The following is a 13,970-nucleotide window of genomic DNA, read 5'->3' as shown; positions in this document are numbered from 1 at the left end:
TGAAAGCAGGATGCATAATCAGAACTTTATCCTTTTTAATGCAGATCCATCTGGATAGTCCTTTCTTTACTGCAATACCAAGATTCATTCTGGGGAATGACTCTTCTATCCCTTCCTCCCCTTCCTCACAAATACTTCTTGCCATATAATAACTCTTATTAAGACGAGACAAGTACTGTTCTCTTCTTTCCCCTGACCCAGACTGATAAGGCAATCAGCTGAAAAGTACAGATGAATCTTAGTCATCTAGGTCTGTCCAAATGTGAGACAAGCCCAGAAAAAGTTTTGTTATCTGAGCTCTTATCTTTAGCAGCAACTGGACATTTCTTAAAAGGTAAATATCTGAATGCATAAGCAAAGTTCTACCAGGAGACATATTGTACTGCCATGAATAAAAATACAGATCCGATTTCCAGCCCCTTAGCATAATTAAGCAGTTAAATGAACCCACCTGGGATTCCCCAAACCTGAAGAAGCTTAAAAAAAAAAAAAAAAAGAACCAACAGAACAAAGTAAAAATTGTTGTATTTGCCCCATATGGACACAAGATGTATATACAAGTGGTGTCATTTGTATCACACTGCTGATATCAGACGACCACCAGTAAACACATGGGATGAAGTATTGTCTGACATTCACATGTCAGTCTAGTCTTCCTGAGAAGAATTCTCACTTTTTGCCATTGTAACTCCAAATACATAATTGGATATTTAAAGACAAGACAAACAAATTTAAAAACATATTCATTCTATTTCAAATGTTTAATACAAAGGGAGACTTGCAAGTAGCAAAAGATATACTGCTGCATTCAACATTCATAATAGACAATATAACAAAGAAGACACATCTACCCTAAGTAGCTATGATATCTCCTATTACCCAAAATAATTTCCACACGTCTATATACCAGCTAATGTTGTCAGTCTCAGTCTGTTCCAGACTGAATTCTGAAATCAAGTGCACCTCTTCAGTAGTACAACAATTCCTTAAAGCCCTGGTGTCACTTTCTATAATACCTGTATATTAAATCGAATGCAGGCCTCACCATGTGGTTTATACAGACTGATGACTCCACAACCAAAGTGTCATGAGTATAAACATATATGAATCATTATGGGACTGTCTGAGCTAAAGCTAAACATTTTTCTTCCTTCAGATCTGTCACGTGACAGTTAAGCCTTCAGAAATTTCTCTGAATAAATTTTGGTTTACTCAGACTGGGTAGGAAGATTTTTTCATAAATGAGCCTTTTCTTTTAAGCTAAACAATATAATGGCCATCACAAACCTAAGAGAAAATTTAAGGATTGAAAAAACCTTACAAGCAACCTCTGGTTCTTCTAGGTCATTGTGGTTGGGTGCTTTCAAATAATACAAGGTTTCCCTCTTCTCCAAAACCAAAATCCAGACATACGTTGTGGATTTTGAGATTATTGATCCACAGACCAAAAACACATCCCAAGCCTTGCCAAAGAAATGATGTCAGTTTCTTTGCTGGAGCTGGACAGAAAAATAAACTTTCAAAACATTTTTTCTGTTTTCTATATCAACTTTGCTTAATTTATAGTCCTCTATCTTTTCTGAACAAAGTCAAAAATAGTGAGACCTTCATAATTCATAGTATTTGAAAGCTTGTACATGGCATATGCTAAACTACAAGCACAATCAGAGATGAAGAGTGTTTTTTCTTTCTTAATTCAAACAAATGGCAACACTGTTTTGATGTGTATATGCACATCAGTTCCTGAGAAAGTGAACAAGAGAAGTGCCTACGCAACATAACCCATTTATAAAATCATATAGTCATCACACCATTTTTAAAATGAGAACATTTTATTACCATCAGCTAATTGGTAAGGACATAATATCCTATTTCATTGCTTTTCCATATATATTAGACATGCAAATTGGTTACTGGACCCCCAGCACATATCAACTAGAAGAAAAATTGAGTTCAGAAAAATTTGCAAAATGAAAAAGATTAGACCATATGTGTACTGTACTCACAGTAGTTTAGAAAGCAGCTGAAATACCAGTATTTAAACAGTATGTTTTTACATTTGTTAGTTTTACAGATTTTTGCAGTTCAGCTACGAAATGAGAGAAATTTTTTCAAAGTTAGATACCATGACTGAAGATATAGTAACTCCCCAACCATCCACTTTACTAGTGTCCAATTGCTGATCATTTAATACTGTGCTTCCACCAACCATTGTCAGCACCCCATATTTCTCTTATTCAGCCTCCATCTTCATTAATCTAAGGAAAACAATAATGATTATAACAAAAGTTCAGGATGAGACATCCCTAGATGAAATATATAGTCTTCCAGCTCCCCTTCCAGATAAATGGTCAGGATACATTTTTAAATAAATAAAAAGGCTCTTTGAACATATTACAGTGACTGCTGTGATGAGAATGCTCCAGTATTCTGATCTCAGAGGATTCTTCCTTGGTCTTCTGTAAGAAGAATTTTGCACTTTTGATGACCAGAAAAGAAGGCACAAAGAATTGTGAAGTTTGCATTACTGAATTATGGGTAGAAACAAAGCCCAAGAAAATGAATTATTGAGGATTACAAAAATCACTGGAAAGAGTCGTCAGTAGTCTAATCTTCTGTTCAGCCACTCTTCTGTTCTTCAGCTCACTGTAATTTTGGATAATGAGACTGATTCTACAATTTGAAAAAAACCCTCACAAATGCACAAATGAGTGGGTTGAATAATTCGTACCTTTTGTTTGATTTTGATATTGAAATTACACCTGACTTTAAGAAGAGAAACACTTTTCCCACACTAAAAAGAAAGACATGAGCTATATATTGTTTCACATACTGTATGGTATAACTTTATGATAGCATAAAAACAAAGTTAAAGATATGAAAAACAAGTGGACATTTATTCATACTTTATCCAAATTGTGTCAATTAGATAATCTTGAGTAGAATGGATGTAAAATGGAAGCTTAACTGTTTCCAGCAGTTTCCATTTGGTTTGATTAAACCATGACAAAAAGTCAGATTAATTGGATCTTTGATTTCTGAATCTTTGAATTACACCTTTTAAGAAGAAAAGCATTTAGCTGGTGTTGAAACCTCACTCCCACACTGGTGATTTAAAGCTTTGACAAACTTGGTTTGTATTCCTCTACGTTTAGGACCCATCTATAGTTACATCATTTCAGAAATCCTGAAGTCAGCAATTCAAAGAGGGTTATTGAAAGTTTGTGATTTTCCTCAGCCTGAAACCCATCACAATCTTCTTTTTAGTAATAAATGTTAAACTGAAAAGAAAAAAAAAAAACAAAAACAAAAACATATTTTTTCAGGTACTAGGCCTAAAACAAAGGTTCAAAAGATAAGATATTTAGCATTCTAAATTTTTTATTCCAAGAGATAATCTTAAGGTCTGTTTAGTTTTATGTTTCCAGGTCTTCAGTTTCTAAACTGATTTTAAGCTGCCACTTGCAGAACCACTTACCACTTTAAAATCCTGCAGCAGAGATATGAATATATCTCCTAACACCCTCCCTTTGAATAATGCCATACAATGTGCTACAAAGAAGGGCTTCACTGGAAGTAGCAGATCACTATTTGTGATTGTTACTTATGTATGGCAATAGTACAAATGTGTTCTCACCAAGATAAGGTACTAGGTTAATTCCCTTCTCCATACAAAGGCACGGCAATCCTTTGTTTAGTATGTGGATTTTGCCATTTCTGCCCTTCAGTAAGCAGCATCCGTTAGTCTTGATTTCAAGCAGAGGTTGTTCAAACAAGTGTTTCAGACTGGCAAATGACTCTGAAATAGAGGGTTCCATACCTCGCTGTTTCAACCTGTCGTCATATGACCTCCTAACCATGTAAACTCTTTTGCAAACACAGACAAAATGTGACATAGACACCCCCATCTTAAAAGACAGAAAGTTTTGAAGACATGCAAGGATCAAGGCATTGCTGATGTTGCTTTCCATCAGTGTTCGCACAATGGCCTTTGGTCTCTGTTCACTCTTACAGAACAGATCACCTGAGCAAGTGAAAGCAGTAACATTTTTTTAAAAAAATAGACCAGAATTCTATCTGTTGGAACTTTGTAGGGAAAAAACTATAAAATATGATTGCTCAGCAAAGTGAGTTTATTCATGTTGGATTTTGGAATAGGAAATATTAAGAACTTGCGTAGTTTATTACTTTAGTAGAAAACTCTATAGGACAGTTAGAAAACAGAGGTGAAAGACCATCCCCATTGTTCCTGTTCATGCAACAGCTGAACAGTGTTACTCCTTCTGCACAAAAGAAAGCAATTTTTGCATGGGTACTAGGAAGCAAACAAACCACCCATGTGAATCAGGATTGTCATGTGGATGATGAAGAAAGCACTCTCCTAGTTTTCATGGGAGAAAAACAACGAAAAATAGAAAATTTAAATTAGGCTATGCATAGTTAACTATGAACTGATAAGTGAAGAAATTTTTCCAAAAAATGTGTCATGTCATTTCATTTGGGATTTCATGTTATTTGGGTAATAAAGCCCATTGGAAGGACTTAAAATCTTCCATTCTTTCAATTATTCAGTCATATATGACTATGTAAAAGACTGATTTCAAAAGCGAGTCAGCAGTTACTTACAATAGTTTCATAGTAGGTTATGACAGGAACCTGCTCTTTTTAAGGGATTTCAGTTTTAAGTGTAAAGACACTTAGACATAAGAAGAACTACAGAAGAATTTTGAGACAAAAAAAGTTATACATTCAAATTTTTAATGAGAAGATGATCATTTTAAAACAGCACAGAGAGATCAAGTGATCTCTCTAAGGTCACACAGGTGAAGTGAAGCAGAGCCAACAATTTTCTGCAGTCCTTGAATCTCAGGCTGCCCAAGACTTGTTTACTCTGTCTGAAAGCCAGTTTTAGCATTTTTTGCATCTTACTAAATTCTCATCTGTCCAACACTCTAAAGGCTATAATTAGATTGACAGTGCCAGCTGCAAACAAAAAATAATGAAGTCTTACATAACCTTCTTCCCAGCCTCAGAACAGCATCATATAGGTCAGTGGTCATAGCGGGTAAGTGGCAGTGAGTATGACAGAGTTACATTTTCTCAGAGCAATGAAGTTATTTTTTTAGACTTTTTATTTTTAAAATATTATGTTTTGCAGAATTTAAACAAGACTGGGCTCATACAGTTATCCCAAATAGCAGAGCTCATAATTTGAAATTTCTCTGGTCATGATTTCTATACTACTCATTAGCAGAAAAACCATCCATCTTTGCTTTACCATACTGTTGACAGGTTATTAGAGATCCTACTGAAGCAGTATTTCTATCAACTTATTTTATTGCAGAGCACATCCAGTGGGACTCCATTGCTGTTCACAGGTACATTGCAAAATTTACAAACAAGACACAAGCACAAAGTCTGAAATAATATAGAGAGGGCGACAGTGTGGCTGAAGTACATTAAAACTTACAGTTCAACCCTCTTAGCAGTCATACCCTGTGTTGTATTGCTGCTCCATAGACAGGCAGAAGGGGGAAGAGAAAATAACAGCAAGATGGAAATGCTAATAACCAGCATTATTAATGTAATCTCTAGAAAAATCAGATGAAATTCACTGAACCCTCAATCTAAAATATCAGGCTCCATGAAGAAGATTCATGCTGGGTCAAAAGAAATCTTGAAGGTAGTTTAGCTGTGAGAGGACATGCCTGACAAGGCCTCACTGGGAAGTGCTTCACAACAAGATAATATTCCAGTACACATTTTGTTCATATTTAACCACTTAAATAATTTAATTTAATATTTAACTGTTTTGAGTAAAAGGAAAATAATGAAAAGGACTACTCTCAAATTATCAAAAGGAGTATTTTACTGTTGTTTTTAAGATAGTCACAGGTCCTACTAACCCTTGTGAAAGGTAGCATGTCTCTCAGATATACGCTTCCTATTTTCTTTATTTTTTAAAAAAAAACTTAACAGCACCAAGTGTGACACATTATTTGCCAAGAATGGCACCAAAGTAATTAAAATACACCAAAAATAAGGTTATTAATTAAAATCGCATGTAGAATTCACAAAAATAATAAACAATAAATAAATCTTGCCATTTTCTGTTCTGGAGTAACTGAACACAGGAAATGCATTCCCAGTCTTCCCATGTACCAACACAGCACTTCTGACTCATCTTTGGGTTGGAAACTCTATTCCAGGTCTATAAACACTGATGCTTAGCATGTTCTTTGTGAGAGTCTAACTCTTAGAATTTCCTTTCCTCACAGGTCTGAATAATACTAGAAGTTGGGATGCATCTATTAGTCAGGAAGGTATTATGTAATTAGAGTGCATATTTCCTCATTTTGTCTTCATGAGCTGTCTTCTTTTGCCATCTAAATTTATACTGTTTATATTTTCCATGGGAAAGTTTACTATGTTTATTATATACAGAAGTGTCACAGTTCTTAGTAAATCAGAAAGAACAATCTGTCAAGCAATCAAACTGAGTTGTAGTGCTCATTCTAATAAATCAGTGTGCAGAGATGGCTCAGTTATATAATCAAGTCTTGCATTACTGTTTTAAAAGTCACACACCAAAAAATAATTTCCATGAATTTTCAAAATGCCAGAATACATTGCTCAATAATGAGAAATTTTCTGTAGAAAACAGTCATAAGAAGCAGAAGTCACACTAGGAATTTACAAACAAAAAGCAGAGGTGTAGTGTTCAAGTTATTTTCTTATTGTACCTGCTGTTAAGGTATATTGATGCTAACCATTTCATGAAAAACACATTTGGTTGTAATTTCTTAAGAGGGAAAAAAATGTCTCAAAGCTACATTCTTGTGTGATCATCAAATTAACTACTAAGAATCATTATTTTGTTATTTATAAAGAATGGGCAATAAAGCAGAGATTTGCAGACTGTTAAATTGCCTAGAGCTTTAATCGGAGAAACAAGTTGAGGGAAAAAATAAATCAATCTTTTCCAGAAAAAAAATTATAGCTGTAGTAAATATGCTTATAAACAAACCACTGGAAAATTGTTTTCAAAGCTGATTTGAAAAAGGTTTAGCACTTCTGTTTCTAATACACATAACAACCAAACAAAAAGTAGAGGGGTAAAGAGTTCTAAATCATACTGAACTGTGATTTTGGTTTACATGGTCTCCACCATTAGAAGGAGAAAAATCAATCCAAAAGGTCTCAAAGTACAGCCAAGGAGATGCTTCTTTACCACCAGTAGCTAAAAGTTATGGTAAAGTGAATGGTCCCCAGACAGGACCCATTAGCTTATCCTTTTCTGCTGTTCTCTCCAGGCTGCCCAACTCCACAGGGGATTCTGGTCTATTCAGGATGTGGGGAAAATAATAACTTCTGCAGACATCCTGTGCCATTTCACCTTCTCTGGATTAAAGTGAAAGATCAGGAGCTACCCAACTGCATCAGAGCTTCTTACTCTTGAGAATATGAGAATGCTTTCAAAAGCACAAAGAATCCATACTAAGAGTCATCTCAAGATAAAACTGTTAATGTAAAGATCTTTTCAGATGAGAACCCAGGTCTGGAATTTCAAAGCCGATTGTGAGGTTGTCAAAGGATAAGACAATCCAGAATTTTACTATATTTGCACATAGAGTTTATTGCCTAACCAGATACATACAAATTCTTACATTTTTTATAGTTATTGTCCACTATTTCTATTCTGATGTGAACCAGATTGAGACATCACCAGATTGAGACATCAATGCACAGGTCTGCTTTATTTGATAGATTTAATGACCTCCACTCACAAACTAACGCAGAACTAGCCAGAACCAACACAAAGCATCATGACACACACTCATTTCTCTCATTCAAAAATAATTTATCTTGAGTTTATTGCCCCCTTCTCCCCAGAGCATACAGCTTGTAATTAATCAACTTTCAATATACAGCACAGGACTGATCTTGCAATATATTTCCCCAGCTCAAACTCAGCTCAAACACGTACAAACAACCCCAAGGGCTATTTCATATCTTGGTAACTTTTCCTAAGTAGTTTTATGTCTGAGAACAGAAGTTACCAAAGAATTGTGGACTGCTGTATGCTTAAAGGGAACACTTTGGCAGTTGATATAGCAATATCTTTGGACCTGTTGTCACTATTAATTCCCAGCTGACTTTGTCAAGAGATCTCAACTACAGGTGAGGTTGTGTTCTCCAGTTACAACTGCCATTCTGTCAAATACAGATTGACTGGTGAGAAAATACTCTGGCACTTAGTGAACAGTTTATCCAAAATTACCATAACACATAGACGTCATATCCTATGAAAAAAGAGTTGTATGTTTGTTTACACACCTATCCTGACAAAGAAGGCCACCGTTCAGTTGACAGCTTTGTATCTGTTTTTTTCTTCTGCAGAGTTTATTCTTTTTATCTTCATTAAAAGAGTAGAGTAACTCAAAACAAAGTGAAAAAATAAATATCTTTTCCTGTATTACCGTGATTAATTGTATATAGTCTGGAACACGGGTTTCAATCTTTATCAAGTGTTATTATTCATAAGCTTTCTGAAAAATGTCACACTTATGCATAGGATCTCTCAATCTGAGATGAGATCTTATTTAAGCTTCCTCCAGGGCTTCCTCCTCAGTGTAAATGGCCATAAATAAAGCTTTGTTTCCTAATGTGGACATTTTTTAATTTAAAGAAAAATCCTTTTGAGAAAAGTCCCTTTTGTTTCACACTCTTTAAAAATAGACTGTTGCTTTACAGAGAAATCATAATCAAAACTAGCTACTGACAGCTGTCAGGTGGATTCCATTAGACTGACAAAGGTCCAAAACTTACTAAAAATGCAGCACTGTCAGTAAAGAGTTATACACTCAGAATTTCTTGACCCCTCTTCCAAAGTCAGCAGAGCAACACAGATTAACAGTACTCCTGCCCATTAAGATCAATTCCAATACTTATGGAAAACAGTGAACAAAGAAAAAAAAGGCATTTGTAAGGGGGAAAAAAAAAATCTTCCATTCTTCTTACTTTTATGGGATAAAGAGAATCAATCTTGAAACCTGTATCAGGCCAGCATGAAGGAATCATTTCACAAGTTATCATTACACAATACCCGTGTTGTGGCCCTCAATGGGAAAAAAAGAATTGCAAGCTATTTACTGTTTCATTATTCACAACAACCTTTAAGCAAGAATCCCACTGTTGGAGCAAGTCAAGGACACTTTTCATGAAGAAGAGGAAATATGTATGATATAAGCATGTTAATCCTACATTACTATAAATTCACTTCCACAAGAAAATCCTTAGTTGTCCATAGCTGCTTGGTTTATGGGACAGTTATATAGTCTGTAACACAAAGACAGCCATAAATCTCCAAACATAAAGAACTTTTCTTTGCTGAGATTAATAAACAAAAAAAGCTTAAATGTTCATTTCAATATCCTGTGTACCGAGTACTCTAAGTACTGACCCAAGACACAAAATCTATGACTATGGCAATTGCTTCCAAATCCCATAGGTATTCATCAAGATTTAAACTTGCATGGCACAACCAAATAGCTATTAGTTATCTCTGTGAGGCTGTAACACACTTCAAGGTCCTCAAATTTGATTGATCTAGCGCAATCAACAGAAAAGTATCTCCACCTTCCCTGTCAATGTTTGATGATTTTATACAAAAATAGTATGGTAAATTGATTTTTTACTTGAATAGAGAAAGGCAGTTTCATTAAACTAAAACCATAGCATTTTATTGCCCGCCTTAAAATACCAAATTCCTCAGTAGCACTGTGGTTACCCTACCATTTTTTTATTTTTCATCTACTTGATAATACTACTCATTTGTTAAAACAGTGCAAGAGATGAAGCATGCACACATATATTTCAGACAAACTCCTTCAGCAGTAGAGCATATGAAAAGCTGGATATAATTTAAAATCAATAAATCTCTTTATATTTCAGCTCAGAATGATTTGCAACAATACAAAATCAAAACTGTATTTCTTTTGCAAGCTGCATATTATAAAGTGCAGTGCAATGCAAAAATATAAGGAAAAATATAATCTTTCATCAGTATATGCATCTTCCTTAGGCTTCCTTACATCATCTTGCTTTCCAGGGGACATGTTCTGCATTTGACTTTGAATACATGACAGGAGCAAGTTAGAGTTTAACATGTTCATATCAGCTGCTCCACACCTCATTTCCCCTTACATAGAGGTCTGTCTTCTATGTAAACCGATTCCTGTCTAACAACAGAATTAGTGAGTTAACTTCTGCAGGTATCTTAAGATATTAAAAGAAACCAGAAAATAAGTTTTAACATAGCTTGAGCAGCACTTAAATATAGAAGCACTTAGCAACAACAAAAATTAGTTAATTATTCCTCTCATCAAACTTTTTGCCAGGAAGTGATTTTCATAGAGTGACACAGCAGACAGTCTGTAATTATGGCATGAATATTGCCCAGAAATGTTTGTGGTTAAAACTTTATTGCCCTAGAGATTAGGAAGAGATGCAGTTGGGAGGCTGACTATTTCAGAGGTTTTATCAGAATTGTGAACTTGTCAAAAAAAAAAAAAAAAGTCACATCATTATGAGAACAAATGAGATTCCATAGATATTAAAAAGCCTCACATATTCAGAATATGTCCAGTCAAGAAAATAAAATAGAAAGCATATTTATACTCCTCAATTTCAAATTATTTGAGCAGTTAAAGGATGGCAAGACTCTAGTCCAAATGGGGTGCTTTCATACCCCACATCTTTCAGAATCACTGTGATCACTAGAGTTTTGGTTTCATGAAGTAGGGAGGTTCAGTCATGCTCTCTGATGGCCAAAATCTGTATCATGACACAAAACGATAGTTTCTTTCAGTCATTGTGCTTTCTCATTTAACATAGTCTTCCAAAGGCTACTTGTACAAATAACATTTATTAGATAATATTTTACTCACATAATAGTAAACATAAACTCTTACATGTGCATGAGACTGTACATAGTGAGGACCTTGCCTTATGATAATAACTGGGGTGCTACAAATTTTTATACTGTTTGGACAGGAAATACATGAAGTTAAGATTCTGGTAAATAAGACTTCTAAAAGACTTCCTGTACTGGCATCATCCAACATGGTACATACTTGCTCCTCTCCTAAAGATTATCTTGAAGTAATTCATATCAATTTAAAGCCATTCAAAAATGACAGCAGCAATACAGTTTTATTGCTTGACCCATGGGGCTGCTGTTCCCAAGCTGTCCAGGCCACCTCATCTCCTGTCTTGGCCAGCTTCGCATGGCCCCTCTATGCCACTCCCCAGCAGCTAATCCCACACACTGCTAACAGTCAGCAGGATTGTTCAGATTTGACTGGAACATTAAAAATGGATTATGATTTAGTTTCACAGGTTTCTAGGCTGCTTGTGGCAGATGGACCAGTTGCAACTGCACCAAAATTCTGCCCAGAGAGTGGTGCCACCCAGCTGCTTGCATGGAAGATGCTTGCTTTCCTGGTGCAGTGCAGGAGAAAATGAGATGTCAGACTTTGTCACAATACACTTGCCAGTCTCTGGGCAGATCTGATGATCGTGGATTTAAATTCTTGCAGAAGCTATTTCAAAGATCCAGAGCATCACCCAGAACAACCAACTTAGAAAAACAGAATTTGCTAGGAAAGACAAGAGAAAAGGGATGGATATATATGGTGACTTGGAATTCTTCTGTACCCAGGCAGTACCAAAATCTAACGGGGACAACCAGTGTTGCCATGCTGTCAGAGCCCTTCCCACCACTCTCTTCTGTTTTATCATATCTACATCCCTAAAATCCAAACCCATTTCAGACCTTTTTAAAAATAAATTACACATTTTACAACTCTAACCCAGACACTTACAGCCTTGCAATTTCATGGATTCTATTCAGTTTAGCATAAGATTTAGCCTGTGAAAACTGAAACTTACCGCCATCACATTTCTTGGCATCTATGGGCAATTGTTATGCGTGACAGATGTCTAGATACTGCATAAGAATATGCAGTGTTGCCCTGCTGTTTTATGAGGTCACAACACAGTAAACTGATAAACTGCAAAGCCAGAGGCAAAATAGTCTGTCCCATCAGGGAGTGGGATTATTGCCCTATAAAAGCTGCATAATGATACTACTTTTGCTCTTGTACTGCAAACATTCAAAATGAGATTAAATTAAACTCTTTTCTCAGTTAAAATCTTTGAACCATTTTTCTTCATTTTTTTCAGAGTCTTTTACAAATGTTCAGTCAATAGGCAACTAAGCTTGCAAAAGAGCAATAAGGAAGGCTGGATGTTCCAAAAATTATCTCAGTGTTTGCCTTTACATTATTCTAACCGATATTATGAACCGTGAAAATGAAATACCCTGAAAAAAATTTCATATACCTTTATTCATAAAATACTCTTTAGGAGGGAGACAAGAGTTCTTGTTTCTGCAGAAGAGCTAAAACTTACCTACATTTTATATGATAGTAAACACTTATAACTGGATTTGCTTATTGTCACACAATCCTGCCCAGAAAAATCAGACACACACATTATTACAGTTCATCAGAGAATTTGGTTCTTATTCTCCAATGCAATTAAAGATACTGTGCTAGAAATTGTGACAGCATTTTCCTGTGTTACAATCTGTATATGTTTTTTGCATTCATCCGTCTTCCATTTTTTGTCAATAATTACTGTAACTTTTCAATAATCACTCTAGTTACTGCACAATCAGAATAAACAGTTGGAACAAAAGTGTGCAGACTCTAGTAAACTAGTGAGGCCCAAGTTTTCTAAGGGTGTAGCTACATTATTTATTGGCGTGGTGCAATGAGGAAAGGAGCAATGTACAACCCATACCTCCACACTGCATCTCTGCTGACAGTGAAATCACAGAATGGCTGAGGTTGGAAGGTACCTCTGGAGGTCATCTTGTCCAAGCCCCCTGCTCAAGCAGGACCACCTGGAACTGCTGGTCCAGGAACAGGGCCAGGTGCCTTTTGAATATCTCCAGGAAGGGAGATTCCACAGACTTCCTGGGAAACCTGTGACAGTGCTTGGTCACCCCCACAGTGAAAAAGTGTTTCCTGATGTTCAGAGGGAACCTCCTGTATTTCAGTCTGTGCCCGTGGCCTCTTCTCCTGTCACTGGGCACCACTGAAAAGAGCCTGGCTCCCTCTTGTTTACACCCTCCCTTCAGGTGTTCATACACATTCACAAGGTCCACCCCCCCCTGCCCCACACCAAGCCTTCTCTTCTCCAGCTTGAACTGTCCCAGCTCCCACAGCCTTTCCTCACAAGAGAGGTGCTCCTGTCCCTTCATCATCTTTGTGGCCCTTTGCTGGACTCTCTCCAATATGTCCATGTCTCTCTTGTACTTGGGGCCCCAGAACTGGACACAACACTCCAGGGGTGGCCTCACCAGTGCTGAGTAGAGGGGAAGAATCACCTCCCTCAGCCTGCTGGCAATATTGTGCCTAATGCAGCCCAGGATACCATTACCCTTCTTTGCTGTAGGGGCACATTGCTGGCTCACAGTCAACTTGGTGTGCATCAGGACCCCCAGGTCCTTCTCGGCAAAGCTGCTTTCAAACTGTTTTGCCCCCAGCATATATTGGTGTATGGTGCTAAATTGCTGGTCCTAGCACCATATTGGTGCACAAATTGCTGGTCCTAGGCAGGTACCACAATGCCCTCAGCAGCGCAGTGACAGAGGGCCTTCTGTCCACCCTGAATGTGGGCAGCTATGGATGTACCATGAAGTACAACTTCAATCTTTGTTCCAGCAGGAGGGAAACCACTGAAAATGCAGGAGTGACAAAGTCAAGGGCATAATACAAACCTCCAGGTAAAATGCAAGGCAAATTCATAACAGAAAGAAGCTCTTCAGCACAATAAATCATTAACGTAGATGCACTGCTAGTATCACAGCTACTACAGAAGTTACTGGTTTCTTCTTGAGT

Source organism: Strix aluco, chromosome 1, assembly GCF_031877795.1.
Source record: "Strix aluco isolate bStrAlu1 chromosome 1, bStrAlu1.hap1, whole genome shotgun sequence".
NCBI lineage: Eukaryota > Metazoa > Chordata > Aves > Strigiformes > Strigidae > Strix > Strix aluco.
The sequence above is the reverse complement of the archived record's forward strand: the minus strand, read 5'-3'. Positions refer to the sequence as shown.